This window comes from Oryctolagus cuniculus, chromosome 16 (assembly GCF_051225735.1).
Source record: "Oryctolagus cuniculus isolate XC-2025 breed Fujian yellow rabbit chromosome 16, ASM5122573v1, whole genome shotgun sequence".
In the NCBI taxonomy this organism is placed as follows: domain Eukaryota; kingdom Metazoa; phylum Chordata; class Mammalia; order Lagomorpha; family Leporidae; genus Oryctolagus; species Oryctolagus cuniculus.
Window position 1 is genome coordinate 5,004,415 of NC_142882.1, and position 19,744 is coordinate 5,024,158.

The 19,744-nt window shown below is 40.5% G+C and overlaps 1 pseudogene; it reads right to left on the reverse strand.

Annotated features, from left to right (window-relative positions):
- Positions 1-954: 954 nt before the first annotated feature.
- LOC149121415 (mRNA export factor pseudogene) lies at positions 955-18,738 on the reverse strand (annotated as a pseudogene).
- Positions 18,739-19,744: the final 1,006 nt, after the last annotated feature.

Below are 19,744 nucleotides of genomic sequence, written 5' to 3' on the forward strand. Positions count from 1 at the left end.
CTACCCCAACAGACCCCCACCCACTTGTGATCCAGTCACCCTCTCCATACCTACTGGTTCACAATTATAATCCTGGAAGGAAGTTTGCTTCCCACTGCAATGGTTTTGGTGAAGCTCACAGTTGTGAAGACTGGACTCCCAGAAACTGGATGGTGGGTGTAGGGTGTGGCACAATGGCACATCATCCCTCAGCCTGAAATACTATTTGGTTCATTATAGGCCCCTTTTCCATGATCAAATCCTCGTTATGTGACTAAAATACTTTGCCTTCACCCCACTTGGTTCCTCTTAATAGAGTAGAGTACCTTTAACTATTTCCTATTCCCTGAACAGGCAGTTAGATCCTCTACCACCTGATCAATGTGCTTCCATTAGCCTTTACCTTACAACATGGCTAGAGCAGATCAAATTGCAGGAGCACAATGGAGAGAAGACTGAGGGAGATTCATCCCCTCTGTTCCCCAGGAGGGTAAGTTTTGTTGAGTTACACTGGGTTAAAGTCAGTGAAAGAAATGGGGACCCTGAGAACTCACCTACAGGGCATGAAGATTCCACTGTAGGTAGATGGGGACCAGTGTGGTTTTTGTTTGTTGTTGGTTTGGTGGGGGTGTTGGAGTTGGAGGGTGGTAGTAGTTGTAGTTGACTTGATCTGGTTGTGCTCAAACTTTGTTGTTTCTTTTAATTCCCAAATGTTTTATAACAAAGTACAGGGTCCATAGGCGGTTTTCCAATAATCTTGAATATACATGTTGTTGAATAAGCATGATGCAGTCTCTGGCATTGCCCACAGAAATATAACTTTTATAGTAATTTCCATCTCCTTGGAACTTCAGAAAATCCCTGTAGCAAGCCTGCAATGGAGAGAAGGAGTCACTGATTGGCTGGTGAACAATGACATCATTATCTCCCAGGATAAACTCCATTTCCATCCATTAAGCTGTCCAATCATGGTACTCAAATGTGTGCAGAGAGGTGTGAAAAATTCTGGACAATTCTGATGCCTCTGACCTCTAAGCTATACTCTTCTGCTCCCTTATGCAGGAAAATGTAGTCTTTCTTTGAGGGATTAAAAACCGCATGTCCCTTGGACAAGTCATAGCTGCAAGGATAGGCAATCTGTTTCCATTGTTATTGAGTCAGCAAGTTGTCCTGTGATTGAGCTGTCCTGAAGCTTTTAGTTTTCTTCTGGCATCTTTGTCCCAGATCTGACAAAACAGGCCCCACAGTTGCAAGGGCGCCAAAACTAAGATGGATTGAAATTCCATTTACTCCATAGAGAACCTGAGGCACTGAAGTGCTGATTCCATTGGATAGATGACATTTAGATATGCAGTTATCTTTGGCTGGATTTACAATATTGATATAATGATTAGCAACTCTCCATGCAATAGTTCCCAGGGCAAAACCAGTTGGCTTGTTCTGTTTGTTTATAAAAGTAGCCACATGTCAAGGCTGATGTTTCAGTGGAGTTTTCAAGTCCCCTGAATTCAGAAGGTTGATTCTCTTACTGATAGTCAGCCTGTCTCCACAGTTGCTACCATGGTCATACTGTATCAAATCTGTACAGGAAAACTCTTCAGAGTGTTGCAACATCATCATAGGATTTGATAAACAGGCATCCCAAAACTTGTGTCTCATCCAAGCTGTTGGTCATCACACATCACACAACTGTAGACTGGGGCTTTGATGAAATGTTTGCTTCCAACAGGAGTATCATGCTGTGCAATCTGTAGCACTTGGTTGCTATTGAGGTCCTAAATTTTGACACTGCTATATCAAAATGCAACACACTGATGTGTGTGTGTGTGTGTGTGCGCGTGTGTGTGTATACACCTCCAAAATCTTTTTCAGCAGATTGGCCTACATGAGGTCTTGTCAGCAGGTAACTACTTCCTGCTTCTGCCACACAACCCAAGCCCTGTTCTGGTGGTATCCGGAAGTGGCCCAGTGGCAGAGTCAAATCTGAGGTGCTGGGTCAGGTGAGTTCAGAGCTGTAATGGGACAGAGAATGGAATGGGACACTCATTCACAAAGTAAGGTCATGACAGGAGGTATTTTCAGTAAAACAGTGCACAAAATATGTGCCACTAGGGACTACAGAAGACAGAATGTTTTTTTAATGCCTAATTAAATTAAATTAAATGCCTAATTTTTAATGCCAAATTCTATAGTAAGGTCAGCTAAATAAGCTATCAGGCCCACACACCGAAAATGTTGGTTTATATCCTTCCCATACTAATTAACCCCCTAGTCCTAACTATTATTCTAGTCACCCTGTTCCTAGGCACAATAATTACAGTATTTAGCTCCCCCTGATTAACCATATGAATTGGCCTAGAAATAAATACATTAGCCATTATTCCAATTTTAATTAACAAAGCCACACCATAATCAACAGAAGGTGCAACTAAGTATATCTTAACACAATCCACAGCATCAATAATCTTAATAATAGAAATTACGCTTAACATTCTTGACTCTTGCCAATGAACAATAATCCACAAAATCGCTTTACCCCATCTTAATTATATTAGCATTAATCATTAAATTAGGAATAGCTCCCATTCACTTCTGAGTCCCAGAAGTAACCCAAGGGGTCCCCCTAAAATCAGGACTCATTCTTCTTACATGACAAAAACTAGCACCCCTATCTATCCTTTACCAAATCTCACCATCAATTGACTCAACTTTAACAATGTTAGTAGCCATCCTATCAATTATAGTCAGTGGCTGAGGAGGGCTTAACCAAACCCAACTCCACAAAATCTTAGTGTACTCCTCAATTGCCCACATGGGATGAATGGTAGCCATTATTATATTTAATCCAGATACTATAATTCTCAATCAATTTATATTCTATTAAAACTTTGCATGTTCATAATATTTATACATCACACAAGCACAACTACCCTTTCACTATCACAAATATGAAATAAAACCCCACTAATAGTTTCAGCCATCCTAATTACCTTAATATCACTAGGAGGCCTACCCCCACTAACAGGCTTTATCCCTAAGTGAATAGAGCTAACAAAAAATGGCAATATCATCATACCCACCACAATGGCTATATAAGCACTTCTAAATTTATACTTCTATTTACGCCTCATCTACCTCACTGACAATATTCCCAACAACCAACAACTTAAAAATAAAATGACAATTCGAATCAATGAAACACATACTATTTATAGCCCCACTAATCATTTTATCAACAATATTTCTTCCTCTCACAACAATATTTTCAGTACTAAGCTAACATTAGAAGTGTATGTTACACAGACCCAGAGCCTTCAAAGCTCTAAGCAAGTAAATTATACTTAACTCCTGCTTAAGGACTGCAAATTAACTTCACATCTTCTGAATGCAAATCAGGTGCCTTAATTAAGCTAAGTCCCCCTAGATTGGTGGGATCCAACCCCACGAAATTTTAGTTAACAGCTAAATACCCTAATCAACTGGCTTCAATCTCCTTTTCCTCCGGAAGAAAAAAAAAAAAAAAAAGGCGGGAGAAGCCCTGGCAGAATTGAAGGTGCTTCTTTGAATTTGCAATTCAACATGAAAATTTCACCTCAGGGCTTGGTAAAGAGGGCTCAACCTCTGTCTTTAGATTTACAGTCTAGTGCTTACTCAGCCATTTTACCAATGCTTCTGTTTATTAACCGATGATTATTCTCTACCAACCATAAAGACATCAGAACTCTCTATCTCCTATTTGGAGCCTGAGCTGGAATGGTAAGAACAGCCTTTAATCTGTTAATTCGAGCAGAATTAAGCCAACCAGGAACTTTACTTAGAGACGACCAAATTTATCATGTAATCATCACTGCACATGCCTTTGTAATAATTTTCATCATAGTGATACCTATTTCGGAAACAGGTTAGTCCCACTAATAACTGGGGCCCTCGATATAGCTTTCCCCCGTATAAACAATAAAAGCTTTTGACTCCTCCCACCATCCTTTCTTCTGTTAGCTTCATGAATAGTAGAAGCCGGTGCAGGTACAGGATGAACTGTTTACCCACCACTAGTGGGTAACTAAGCCCGTGCAGGAGCCTTGGTTGATCTAACTATGTTCTCTCTTCACTTGGCTGGGGTGTCCTCTATTCTAGGGGCCATTAATTCTATTACAACTATCATCAATATAAAACCCCCTGCTATATCTCAGTATCAAACCCCCTTATTCATATGATCTGTTCTCATAACAGCCGTTCTTCTTCTTTCCCTGCCAGTTTTAGCCGCTGGCCTTACAATACTCTTAATGGACCAAAATCTAAACACAACATTTTTTGACCCTGCAGGAGGAGGAGACCCTATCCTCTATCAACACTTATTTTGATTCTTCAGACACCCTGAGGTATATATTCTTATCCTTCCAGGATTTGGAATAATTTCTCATATTGTAACATATTTTTCTGGCAAAAAAGAACCATTTGTCTACCTGTGAATAGTGTGGGCTGTGATATCAATTGGTTTCCTTGGGTTTATTGTCTGAGCTCACCACATATTCACAGTAGGAATGGACGTGGATACACAAGCCTATTTCACATCAGCTACTATAATTATTGCCATTCCTACGGGAGTAAAGGTATTTATTTGATTAGCAACCCTACATGGTGGAAATATTAAGTGATCCCCAGCCATATTTTGAGCTCTGGGGTTTATTTTCTTATTTACAGTAGGTGGTCTTACAGGAATTGTACTAGCCAACTCTTCCCTAGATATTGTTCTCCAAGACACGTACTACGTGGTAGCCCACATCCACCATGTCTTATCCACGGGAGCTGTATTTGCCATTATAGGGGGGGTTCACTCATTGATTCCCTCTGTTCTCAGGCTACACTCTGGACCCTGCTTGGGCCAAAATCCACCTCACTGTAATATTTGTAGAAGTGAACTTAACTTTCTTCCCTCAACACTTCCTTGGACTCTCTGGCATGCCCTGATGATATTCATATTACCCAGATGCCTATACAATGTGAAACACTGTTTCATCAATGGGCTCCTTCATCTCCCTCACTGCTATAATAGTAATAATTTTCATAATCTGGGATGCCTTTGCCTCAAAGCAAGAGGTAGAAACTATTGAGTTAACCACTACAAATCTAGAGTGACTTCATGGATGTCCACCCCCATATCATACATTTGAAGAGCCTGCTTATGTAAAAGCCTAGGCCAAGAAAGGAAGGAATCGAACCCCCTAAGACTGGTTTCAAGCCAGCTGCATAACCATTCTGACTTTCTCAATAAGATATTAGTAAAACTATTACATAACATTGTTGAAGTTAATTTATAGGTTCAACCCCTATATATCTTTATGGCATATTCATTTCAACTAGGCTTCCAAGATGCCTCATCTCCTATTATAGAAGAATTACTCCACTTCCATGACCACAGGCTTATGATCATTTTTCTAATTAACTCATTGGCCCTCTATATTATTTCACTAATACTGACTACAAAACTTACCCACACAAGCACAATAGATGCCCAAGAGGTAGAAACCATCTGAATTATTCTCCCAGCTATTATTCTAATTTTAATTGCATTTCCCTCCCTACAAATCTTGTATATAATAGGTGAAATCAATAACCCCTCCCTGACAGTAAAAAACATAGGCCACCAGTGATATTGAAGTTATGAGTACACAGACTATGAAGACCTGGACTTCGACTCATATATAATCCCAACATCCAATTTAAACCCAGGTGACTTATGACTACTGGAAGTTGACAACCGAGTTGTTCTTCCAATGGAATTACCAATCCATATATTAATCTCATCAGAAGATGTGCTTCATTCATGAGCCATCCCCTCACTAGGGCTAAAAACAGATGCTATCCCTGGATGCCTTAACCAAGCCACCCTTATCTCAACTCGTCCAGGACTTTTCTATGGCCAATGCTCAGAGATCTGTGGCTCAAATCACAGCTTCATGCCTATTGTTCTTGAAATAGTTCCACTAAAACACTTTGAAAATTGATCACTATCTATGATTTAAACTCATTATGAAGCTAAATTAGCACTAGCTTTTTAAGCTAGAGAATGATATATAATGAAATGCCACAACTTGATACATCCACATGACTAATCACTACTATTGCTATAATTCTCTCACTATTTGCCCTAATCCAACTTAAGTTTCATAAGTACACCTACCCTATGAACCCTGTGCTAAAGGCATTTTAGTCCACTTCTTTCCCCTCCCCATGAGAAACAAAATGAATGAAAATTTATTCTCCTCTCCCATTACCCCTACAATAATAGGAGTTCCAATCGTAGTGCTAATTATTATATTTCCAACCCTATTATTTCCTGCCCCTACTCACCTAATCAATAATTGGTTAGTTTCAGTTCAACAGTGATTAGCCCAACTAATTCTCAAGCAAGTAATAACAATTCATTCCCCTAAAGGACAGACTTGGTCCCTAATATTAATTTCTCTAATTATATTTATTGGCTCAACCAATCTCCTAGACCTACTACCGCACTCATTTACACCAACGACCTAGCTGTCAATAAACTTAGGGATGGCTATCCCACTATGAGCAGGGGCTGTAATCACAGGATTCCACTACAAGACCAAAGCATCACTAGCTCATTTCCTCCCACAGCGTACCCCTACCCCCTTATCCCCATACTAGTAATTATTGAAACAATTAGTCTCTTTATTCAACCAATAGTTCTAGCCATACGACTTACAGCTAACATCGCAGCAGGTCACCTACTTATACATCTCATTGGAGGCACAGCGCTTGCCCTAACTCAATTAGTCCTACAGCAGCTGAAATCACCCTTATTATTCTTATCCTCCTCACAATCCTAGAATCTGCTGTAGCCTTGATCCAAGCCTACGTCTTCACACTTCTTGTAAGCCTATATCTACACGATAAAACCTAATGACACACCAAATTCATGCTTATCATATAGTTAAACCAAGCTTATAACCACTTACCGGAGCCCTATCCATCCTTCTCAACATCAGGCTTAACCATATGGTTTCACTCTAATTCCCCTACACTTCTCCTGATTGCTCTATTAACAAATACACTCACTATATATCAATGATGATGAGACATCTCATGAGAAGGCACATTCCAAGGCCATAATACTCCCATTGTACAAAAAGGCCTACAATATGGAATGATCCTATTCATTGTCTCAGAAGTCTTTTTCTTTGCAGGCTTCTTCTGAGCCTTCTACCACTCGAGCTTAGCCCCTACCCCAGAACTAGGAGGCTGCTGACCTCCAACAGGCATTAACCACCTGAACCCCCTTGAAGTACCCCTACTTAACACCTCAGTCCTCCTGGCCTCAGGAATTTCAATTACTTGGGCTTGCCACAGCTTAATACAAGGAAATTGTGAAAACATGCAACACGCCTTGGCTATCACTATCCTTCTAGGCATTTATTTTACCCTCCTCCAAGCATCCAAATACTATGAAGCATCATTTATTATTTCAGATGGAGTATATGGCTCAACATTTTTAGAGCCACAGGATTTCACGGCCTTCATGTGATTACTGGGTCCACTTTCCTTATGGTTTGCCTCCTATGACAATTTAATTTCCACTTCACATCAAATCATCACTTTGGCTTTGTAGCAGTGGCATGATACATTTTGTTGATGTAGTCTGACTATTCCTATATGTATCAATTTATTGATGAGGGTCTTACTCTTTTAGTATTAATTAGTACATCTGACTTCCAATCAGTTAGTTTTGGTATAACCCAAAAAAGAGTAATTAACCTAATTCTAGCTTTATTAATTAATGTAAACATTTCATTAATTCTAGTGACCATTGCATTTGACTGCCACAACTAAATATTTACTTAGAAAAATCAAGCCCCTATAAATGTGGGTTCAACCCCATAGGATCAGCACACCTCCCCTTCTCAATAAAATTTTTCCTAGTAGCCATTACGTTCTTGCTATTTGATCTATAGTGTGTATATATATATATATATATATACTTGTATTTTGCACAAAACAGAAACCTTAGACCCAAGGATTATCATCAGTCCTGACATGGCTGCATGAAATCCCCAAATTCCTTGAAATGTTATTGTTTTCCTACTTTGACATTTTAATGATTATCCAAATGTGTTAATTTTAATAAACTAAAAGTATGTGCTATTTAGGAACTTCATATCCTACCATTATTCTGTTGGTACATAAATGTTGCTGGTGGTGATGGCCTCAGCTGCTGTGGTGTAGGCTGTGGGACTTAAGGTGGGGGAAATTCTCCTTGATTTGAGGAATGCATCAGTCAGGGTCTGTGGATACATAGGAGAGAATGATAGTATGAACTGTGGTACTTGCATCAAAGTGGTATGGACACATGACATTGTCTGCAGCACAATGTGAATTTTATGAATCCCATTGTCTTTCACCACCTGAGACATATAACCAGAAGGAAGGTATATAGGTGGCAGAGTACCACTTGGTGACATCAGAGGTACATAGGCAGCCTGTTAAATATTCTGAATGTTCCCATCTTTAGGGTTGATAGCAAGAGTCTCCCCAGGAATAACTTGTACCAATATAATATGTTGTATCCAGTATTGAGGAAAGGAAGTACATCTGGCATCTTTCTTGGGATGTCATCGTTTGTGAATAATTAGTAGTATGCTGGGTTGCAATGGTGGTGTTCACATGATAGCTCTCCATGTCCTCAAATGAGCCCCAGCAGCCTTATAACCTCCATTCACTTGTTCATAAAATGATTCTCCACATGACAGAGCTGAACAGCAACCAATGGCCAAGCCCTGCAGGAATATAAACAAATAACATGTAGTCATATGTATTTTGTGTGTGAGATAAGCAGAGGGTTTATCTTCTGGGCATCTGTTTCAAAGATGACTTCCTCCAAAATCTTTTTCAGCAGACTGGCTTACATGAGGCCCAGTCAGCAGGTGACTGCTTCCTGCTTCTGCCACACAACCCAAGCCCTGTTCTGGTGGTATCCTGAAGTGGCCCAATGGCAGAGTCAAATCTGAGGCACTGGGCCAGGTAAGTTCAGAGCTGGAATGGGGCAGGGGATGGAACAGGACACTCAGTCACAAAGTAAGGTCATGACAGGAGGTATTTTCAGTAAAACAGTGCACAAAATACATGCCACTAGGGACAACGGAGGACAGAGTGGGTATTTTAAATGCCTATTTGTTTACATTTCCTTGAAACACCAACTGACAGTGAGGTAGAGAAAGAGACAGAGAGAGAGTTCCAGATGCCAATTTTCTCCCCCAAAGGACAACTAGGACTGAGCCAGGCTGAAGCCAGAAGCCTGGAACTCCATGTGAGTATTCAAGGTATGTTACAGGGGTCAGGGGTCTGCATCAGAAGAAGATAAGCCAGATGTGAACCTGGCCCTCTGAAAACTCCACATGAGCATAAAAACATTGCATAGGTGTTCTTGGGAAGAAAGGCAGAAAGAATGTCACACCACAGGGCTGGACACAAAGAAAGGAATTCTGAAATAGTTGTTCCAGACAAATAATGTGTTCATCAGTGCTCCTCCCAAATGGAAAGGCACATGGAATCAAACATGCCCACTGCAACCGAGTGAGGAAAAGCATTACCAAGTACATAATGAGGAAGAAGCACAGGCTTAGGGTCAGTGTTTGAGGGCTTTTAAGCTAGTTTTGTTCCTTGCTACCTAGCAGTCCTAGTGCTGTTTCCTTTAAAATGCCCTGTTTTAAATACAGTATGTGGATCCACTAAGGTCACCAAAATATAAAAAAAAAATTCATGTCCCAGAAACACACAAAAAAAGAAAATAGAGTCATTGAATATTGAATGGTTGTGAAAATCACACTGAGTGATGGAGAGCCAAAGGACTGTTCTATGTGGATTGTTCCAAAATCATATTGGAAAAATAATTTGGAATGTTTGCACAGATGAAATATATCAATACTGAAATATATCAATGGCATTTTTTGAGTGTGGAACATTGAAATACCACTAATTAATGGTATTTTATGACAGATGAAGAGGGATCCACTACACAGAAACAGAAAGGAAATTGAAGATTTCAGGGGGTAATGCAGAGTAGATGAATGGGTGTGAAAAACTCCAAGTTACTGAGAATATGAACAGGAAAAGATCATGCTCTCTATATTGTTGCATAATAAGATCAGTATAAAATGGATATCAATGTTTTGACAGAAGAGAAACAATCTAGATTTGTGTGTGTTTGGGTATGTGTGTGTGTGTGTGTACATGTGTGCATGCATGCATGTATGTGCACTCATGCTGACAGTAGGCAGAGGGGTTTTGGGATATGGGTACCTAACTTGAAGATAAGGTAACTTCTGCAAATCATTTATAGCCCATTATTGATGCATGTGAGTATCAGCAATAAAGCAAGTCCCACCTGTGTGGCATGAGGGAAAGGTATTCTGTGGTGGGATCCAAGGTGGGCAACTCTACAACACAGAGGCTAACATGACACCAGGCTTATGTCACACAGAAGGCTACATTATAGTCCCCAAAGACAAGACTGATAGGTGAGATATCAGGGTAGAAGGTTAATAAAGAGAAGTATGTGGGTGCAGTAGAGTGTAGAATATGTTTCGAAAGATTTCATGTGAGCTCATGTAAGCAAATATTGGGAAGCTGTCCTCAAATCAGGTTTAAAGGAGGCATCCCGTGGAGCTGTACTCAATGCATAGAATCAGAGTTGTTCCATACAATGCATGTTTCAAATGCATCCCTCCCTGATATAAGTATGTCCTGAACTATACTTGTTCTTCACAATTGTGTGAGGAAAGAAACAAGTGGAGTATATAGTGAGAAAGGACACACATGAGTTGATGTTTAGGGGTTTATTAAACCAGAGCTGGCCCACCCCTTCATAGAAGTTGTACTGGTCCTAGCATTAAAATAACCTCTTTTTAAACATATTTATTTCATAAAGAGAACAGATTTCATGTAGTTCATATATACAATTTTAAACCTGCAATGATTCTTCCCACTTTCACTGCCTCCTGCTTTCCCTCCCTCCTTCCTCCTGCCTTTTTCCTTTCAATATTATTTATTTTTTGAAAGCAAGAGATAGGAAGAGAGAGAGAAAGAGAGATCTGCCATCTAATGGATCACTTCCCCAATGGCCACGATGGCCAGGCTGGGCCATGCCAAATGCAGGAGCCAGGAGTTTCATCCAGGTCCCCCACATGGGATATCACAGTCCAAACACTTGAGCTAATCTCTGCTGGTTTTCCCAGGCCTTTAGCAGTTGTTTTGCACAGGACATAAACCAGCACCCATATGTGATGCTGGTGGCCACACAACACTGAACCCCATACATTCAATTCACTTCATGCTCATCAGTTTAATTCTGCACTAATTAAGAATTCAACAAGAAAAATACAAAGACCACTGTTGTACAAAAGTAGATAAGGATTATTAAAAAAATATCAAATATAAAGTTGTCAGTTTCACTCATATACATTAAAATGGGGGGTAGAGATGACCCTTTCATATGCTGATTTCATTTCCTTTGGATAAATTCCCAAGGGTGCAATGACTGGGTCAAATGGTAGATTTATTTTCAGATTTTTGAAGAATCCCCATACTGTCTTCCACAATGGCTGTACTAGTATACATTCCCACCAAGACTGGACTAGGTACCTTTTCTCCTGCATATTCACAAACACTTCTCTTTCTTTTTCTTTTTAAGTTTTGGTTGATAGCCATTATAACTTAGGTCATATGAGATTGCTTGTTTCATTGAGTACAGATTCATGGGATGCCTCCTTTAAACCTGATTTGAGGAGAGCTTCCCAATATTTGCCTACATGAGCTCACATGAAATTTTATTTGCATTTACATGATGGTTAGGGACCCTGAGCATTTGTCCATGTGTCTGTTGTATTTCATCCTTTGAAAAATGCCTTTTCATTTCCTTTGCCCATTTATTCACTGGGTTATTTGTTTTGTTGTGGTTCAGTTTCTTGAGCTCCTTATATGTTTTTAGTTTGCAAATATTTTCTACCATTCAGCCTGATTCCTTTTCTCTTTGTTGAGTGTTTTCTTTGCTGCTTCTGGGTCTCACACATGGGTGCAGGGGACCAAGGGCTTGGGTGATCTTCTATTGCTTTCCCAGGCACATTAGCAGGGAACTGGATCAGAAATGAAGCAGCTGGTCTCCAACCTGTGTGCATATGGGATGCTAGCATCACAGGCAGAGGTTTAACCTGCTACACTACAATGCTGATGTCATCTATTTGCCTTTTGTAATTCATCCTTTGAAAAATGCCTATTTATGTCCTTTACCCATTTCTTCACTGGATCACTTGTTTTGTGTATACTGAGTTTCATGGGGTCCTTATTATTCCTATGTACTAATCCTTTATCAGCTGACTAGTTTGCAGATATTTTCTCCCCTTCTATCAGTTATTTCTTCATGTTGCTGTTTCCTTTGCTGTTCAAAAGCTCCTTAGTTTGATGTAATCCCATTTTCTTATTTTCCTTTTATTACCTGTGTGTCTGGCTTCATAATGGCATAGAACATGGCTTTTAATGTGACAGATTGAAAAAAAATCTACATTGTACATGTGTGTGTGCGTGTGTATTTCATGCATGCATGTTGACAATAGACAAATAGGTTTTGGATTGTTTTCTTCATGGAGAAATTTCTGACTCTTTCTCAAATCTTTTATAGGAAATGAATGATGAAGGTGAATGCTACCAATGAAGCACCTATCAACCTGTATGGTATGAAGGAAAAGAATTCTGAGGTGATAGAAAGGTGTTACATTGTGCGACACAGAGATTGGAAAGCTGCAGTACAAACATAAGATGAAGCATTCAAACAGAACTGAGAAGTAAGATATTGGTGGTCAAGATTGTAAAAAGGAAAGTGCGAGTGGTGGCGTAGGGTTCCAGTGAATTTCGGAAATTTCATGTGAGCTCATGTAAGCAGACACTGGGAAGACATTCTCTGAAACAGGTAAGATCCAGGCCATGGCTCCAGGACACAAATTAGGAGGTTGTTCCATACAGTGAATGTGTTCAACAGTATTCCTCCTGATATAAGGGCATCCTGAAATATGCTTGTACTGTACAGGTGAGTGAGTGAGAGGATGAAACATTTGAAAGCTGGGGCCAGTTGCTTCCTTTGAGGCAGTTGTACAAGTGCTTGTGTTAAAATGAGAGGGTATGGCTGATGCTGCGGCTCACTAGGCTAATCCTTTGACTTGCGGCACCACGAAACACCAGGTTCTAGTCCCAGTCGGGGTGCCGGTTCTCTCCGGGTTGCCCCTCTTCCAGGTCAGCTCTCTGCTGTGGCCAGGGAGTGCAGTGGAGGATGGCCCAAGTACTTGGGCCCTGCACCCCATGGGAGACCAGGATAAGTACCTGGCTCCTGCCATCGGATCAGCACAGTGCGCCGGCTGCAGCGCGCCCATGGTGGCCATTGGAGGGTGAACCAATGGCAAAAGGAAGACCTTTCTCTCTGTCTCTCTCTCTCACTGTCCACTCTGCCTGTCAAAATAAATAAATAAATAATAAAGAAGAGAGACTAAATGACTGAATTAAGTTCACAAATAGATAAACAGGAAAATGGAGAGTTTTATCTACTTATTTATTGATAGGATTGTTTATTTGATTAGCTATAAACACATTGGCATTGAATTTTATCTCTGCAGGGCCATCTTGTGCTCCCATGGAGATCCCTTCCATTATTCTTGAATGTTTCAGTTCACCCACTCTTGACTTGGAGCTGTCTACTGCTCTTAAGCCCAGGTCTTTCTTCCTTTCAGTCATGGTCAATACTGCCCTCAGGCATTAGAGGGTGCCTGAGGCAAAGGGTGGATTTGCACATGCCTTCAAGACTGCAGTGAATGCACCTAAGGGGGTTGAGGAAGGGTCCAAGGGCTCCTTATTGTGGAACCTCTCAGCTCAGCTCCTCCATAATGACATCTGAGGTTCACAGAGACCTACACATCAGCCATAATGAGTACCCACACATTGATCTTCATGCAAAGTCAGGAGCCTCAGCACTGTGAGCACAGGCTTCTCATGAGTGAACAGAGGCAGGAACCATGTCCTGTACAGGAATATAGGTCATGTGCATGAGGAGTGAGAAGAAGCCCCAACCTGCCTTGCTTCTTTGGTGCAGAATATGAGGCTATGGGGCGTTATGTGTGCTGCTCCCAAGGGCTGAACTGCAGAGGAGCAAAGTGTGTTCATGCCACACATGAACTCCTCACTGCTCTGCAGCTCAACAGGCCCTACCAGGTTCTATCCCAAGTTGTGAGACATGGAGAAGAGTGGGGATGGGTGAGTGGAATGTTCCCCTGGGGAATCGTGAGCAGGGAGAATCCTTCTAGCTACTTCCCCACCATTTTGGTGAAACCTAGTAATCCTGCAGTGTAAAATAAATCTAATGTACCTTGTCTCCCTTGGGCTGGAAATTTACATCCTAACTTGCACAGTATATTGTGGAATATTTTTATTCTGGAATAGGAAGTCTTTCTTCACTGAGACTCCAGCATTTGAAGAGGGAGTTAATTTGTTTGTTTTCCTTGTTCTTCAACCCTCAGAATCACGTTGATATCTTACAGATACAGGAAGACCGTTGGGATGCACTCTGGAATGTCTTATCTAGTAGACCTGGGGGTGGTCATGGCATTCAGCTCCACATGTATTGAGTAGGAGCCTCTGCCCAATTCTGCTTCCTTGTGTTTTTGGATTTCCATTCTTAATTTACTAAAAATTCAATTTCTTTGATTTGAAGTACCTTTTTCAGTCTTCAAAAAAAAAAAAAAACACATAAGAGTTTCTACCACAAAACATCAATGTCTTTTTAAAAAGTATCATTTGGATTACTTTGCAAAATGTGTTTGAGCAGAAAACCCTAGAATTTTTGTCTGAAGCAACAACAGTCATAGCCCAAGAGCCATTGTAATAGGAGAGATTTGTGTGTAGGTCACCATCAAACTAGGGCAATTTAAGGTTGGAATCCCAGATAAATGCTGAGTCATGGAGAAGAAAATGAAAACCTCAAATGAGATCATCCCATGACCATGAGAAACCAACACGGTTCTTAAATGGAGGAAAAGACTGTGATAAAAACACAGGTACTTCACAAGTGAAAAAATCATGCAAGGAGAATTTTCAACTTATCTCACACAGAAAGCAACATAGATAATAAAAAGATACTTGAAAAGCCAGTTTATAATTTGATATGTTGGAAACATATAAAATCCTGTGCCCCAGAATTCAAAGATGCCTCTTCCTGTCAGGCACAAATCGAGTGAGAACAAGCCATCAACATGTAATAGACAGTTCATCATGACCAAATATGCAGGACACTTGAAATACAAGGGGTAGCTGTAGTCTAACCTTGAGGAAGTTCTGTGTCAGTGCCTGTAGAAATGCATGATATTTTTCCTTGGCCTGCAAGACTAGTTGCATGCAGGTCTGGAGAAAATATTCAGAGAATATGACCTATTTGGAGTTAGAACTGCTACCAATAGTAGTTATTTATTTGAAAATATTTTTCAGATTTCCATATAAAATAGATGGCACCCATTCAACTTCACTAGGTGCAGTGCCTTTTGATCTACAGTGCTTTGAGGCTCCCCAGTGAGTGATTATGACATCTAAATGTTCTGCATTTTCATGATTCTCCTTCTTTCAGACTCTGAATTTGAGGACATCAGCTGGATCCCCTCTCTTTTGCCCAGTGTGGCTCTGGGATTTGACCTCTGTTGTGTCGTGCACAGTGATACAAGGACAGGAAGAGTCCCCTCATCTGGCTTTCAGGACTGGACAAAGACATCCCACATTACAGCTGAAGGAGAGTGATACCTCTACTGTAGGAGTACTCTCAAGAACAAGAATTTCTGCTCATATTGGGACACCCCTGTATTCTAAAAATTACCACAGATTAAATTAGGTAAGAAGGGGAGAGAGAAAACCCACATTCATTCAGGTGATCTTCTCAGGTACACAAGAAGGTGGTACACAAAGTGTCAGTTTTGTCCCTATAGATTACATTTTAGGTATTCAACTAATTACCACAACTCAGAAACCATATGATATTTATATTTTTCTGACTGGATAATTTCACTAAACATAATGATTTCCAGTTCCATGGTATTTTGATTGGTTTGCATGGAATCTATAAATTGCGTTCAGTAGTATGGATATATTGATGATATTGAATCTTCCAATCTATTAACATGAAATCTGTTTCCAATTTTTATGCATTCTTCTATTTCTTTCTTTAATGTTTTGTAATTTTCATCATCGACATCTTTAATGTCCTTTTTTTATTCCAAGGTATTTAAATTTTTGTAGTTACTGTGAATGGAATTGATCTTAGAAGTTCTTTCTCAGCCGTGGGGCTGTTTGTGTATACAAAGGGTACTGATTTTGTGTGTTGATTGTATATTCTGCAATTTTACCAAACTCTTTTGTGAACTCCAGTCATCTCTTTGTGGAGTGTTTTGGGTTCCTTATAGGGATAGTTTGGATTCTTCCTTCCCTATTTCTATTTGATTTCTTTTTCTTGCCTGATGGCTCTGGCTAAAACTTTTAGGACTGTATGAAATAGCAAGGGTGCAAGTGGGCATCCTTGTCTGGTTACAGTTCTTAATAGGTATGCATGCAATTTTTCCCCATTCAGTAGGTTATTGGAAGTGGGTTTGTTATAAATTGCTTTGATTATGTTGAGTGTCCCTTCTATATCCAGTTGCTTAAGGTTTTCATCATAAAGGGGTGCTGAGTTTTGTCAAAGGCTTTCTCTGCCATCATTATCTCTATGAAGATAATGATGTGGTTTTGGATTTCACATTGTTAATTTGGCATATCACATTTATTGATTTTTGGATGTGGAACCATCCCTACATACGAGAAATAAATCCCCTTTGGTCTAGGAGAATAATCTTTCTGATGTGTTGTTGGATTTGGGTGGCTAGTATTTTGCCTACGTTTATTGTGTCTATGTACATCAGGGATATTGATCTACAGTTATTTTTCAAATTGGTGCACAAAATCTAATTCAGATTATTAGCCCATGAATTACTAGTGATAGTAATTAGCATAACTGCAGAAAAATATTTAATAAAATGAACAGAGATCTGTGATTTGTAAACAAAGAACTAAAACAACCCATTAAATGCAAAAAAGAATGCTTTTGTGCCCTAAAGGGTATATTAAGATTGCTTAAGAAATGTGGAAATTGTGAGAAGGTTGGAAACAAAGTTGAAGCAAGAATGCTGTACACTACAACTTGTGCTAGAGGCCCTCAGGGGGCTCTGCTCTGTGCATATTATTTTTTTAAAATTATTCTTTAATTCATTTGAAAAACAGAGTTACAGGGAGGCAGAGAAACAGAGAAAGGAGTCTCCATATGCTGGTTTATTCAACAGATGGCTGCAATGGCTGGAACTCTGCAAATTTGAAGCCAGGAGCATCTTCTGGGTCTCTCAGGCAGATGCAAGGACCTAAGTGCTTGGGCCATCTTTTGCTGCTTCCCAGACCATAGCAGAGAGCTGAAATGGAAGCAGAACAGCTAATACTGGAACCAGCACCTATATTTGATACCGATGCCATAGAGAGTGGGTTAATCTACTATGCCACTGCCCTGGCCCCTGATCCTCTTCTGTTCCACCTCTCTGCTGATGGCCTGGAAAACCAGTGGAGGACAGGCCAAGAGCTTGAGCCCCTTTACCCACTTGGGAGATTGGGAAGAAACCCCTTACTCCTGGCTATAGATTGGCTCATCTCTGGCTGTTGTGGCCATGTAAGGTGTGAACCAGCAGATGGAAGTGTTCCCACTGTCTCCATGTCATTCTCCCTCTATCTGTAACATCGTGATTGAAACAAATTAAATCAATCTCTTGATCAATAATCTTTCATTACAAATAGTGTGAGCCTTGGGAAGTTTTGAGGCCATGAGAGTAGGGAGCGAATCACACCATTAAAGTAACGGTTGAGGAATGCTGCTATCTAGTGTTGAAAGAGAAGATGCAGCAAGAATCTGCCATGTACAAAGGCAGAGTAGCCTTCACAATGCATGGAATCCTCTATATCATCACTTCCTGAACTCAAGAAACCATGGACAGTGAAGTTATGGTGTTACAAATGACACAGACTAAAGTATTGTTTGAAGCATCATGAATAGGTTCAAAGAATTGGTCTTAGGGCTTCGTTAGGAGAAAAATACAATATATACAACAGTATGTAATATAAAATAGGGGGATGAAGTAATAGAAGCCTGTCTCACATGAGGAAGATGGGCAAAATTAATTGCAAGTAATTTCTGTATCATCTCTTCAAAAAGAGAAAAGGATAAGTTGCCTAATCAACTCTGTCAGTTATTCTAGAAGGTCCTTGTGAATCAGAAATAACTGAACATGGGATGATGTTAGTGTAGGTCTTTCACCCGATATGGACAAATTAGTGAAGTGTCCAAATCACCAGTATGCCAACGCAGAGTGAGACCAGTGCTTCCACAAAAAAAGTGACCTTTCTGTTGTTTGAAGATCCCCTGGGGATGACCCTGGTCTGCACAGCTCTGTGCTTCTCTGTCCTCACCGCTGCGGTTCTTGGGGTCTTTGTGAAGCACCGGGACACTCCCATAGTCAAGGCCAACAATCGTTGTCTCACCTACATCCTGCTCATGGCTCTCATCTTCTGCTTACTCTGTTTGCTGTTCACTGGTTGTCCCAACACAACCACCAGTGTCCTCCAGCAGACCACGTTAGGATTGGTGTTCACCATGGCTGTTTCCACTGTCCTGGCCAAAATTATCACTGTGCTTCTGGCCTTCAAGGTCACTGCCCCAGGGAGAAGGATGAGACACTGGCTGCTATCAGGGGTACCTAACTCCATTATTCCCATCTGCTTCCTGATCCAACTGGCTCTCTGTGCCATCTGGCTTGTGACTTCTCCTCCCTTTATCAACACAGATGCTCACTCTGAGCATGGCCACATCATCCTGGTGTGCAAGAAGGGCTCAATCACTGCCTTCTATTGTGTCCTGGTTTTCCTGTTCTCCTTAGCCCTGGCCAGGTTCACTGTGGCTTTCCTAGCCAGGAATCTACCTGACCAGTTCAATGAAGCCAAATTACTGACATTCAGCATGCTGGTGTTCTGCAGTGTCTTGGTGACCTTCCTGCCTTTCTACCAGAGCACCAAGGGGAAGGTAATGGTGGCTGTGGAGGTCTTCTCCATCTTGTGCTCCAGTGCAGGGCTCCTGGGCTGCATCTTTGTCCCCAAGTGCTACATTATTCTCTTTAGACCTGAGAAGAAAGCTTTGAAAGTATTAAGAGATAGAATAGTGTCCAAGGAAACATATTTTCTCAGGAGTAGCTCTTAAGACTCTCTCAGTTTTCAATGGTTAGAAACTAAAATTTATAAAACCGATTTTGCATTCTGATGTTAGAAGATAACTTGCAGAATGTAGCCTCCTTATGAACAATTTATACTTCACTTAATGCATTTTTGTTCTGAAGCACTGATTCACAGAATCAGTGTTAGAGTGGGGGAAACTTTCTATCTGGTGATAGACTCTGATGATATCTGCAGTGGCCCAGTGCTGGTTCATACCAAAGCAAAGAGATTAATTCAGCTGTCGATGTGAGACTCAGGGACTTAGGCCATCTTCCACTGCATTTTCTGGATCATTAACCATGAACTGGATTGTAAGTGGAAGAACAAGGATATGAACTGGCACCCACATGGGATGGTAGGGTTACAGGTGGTGATTATATCTACTACACCCCCA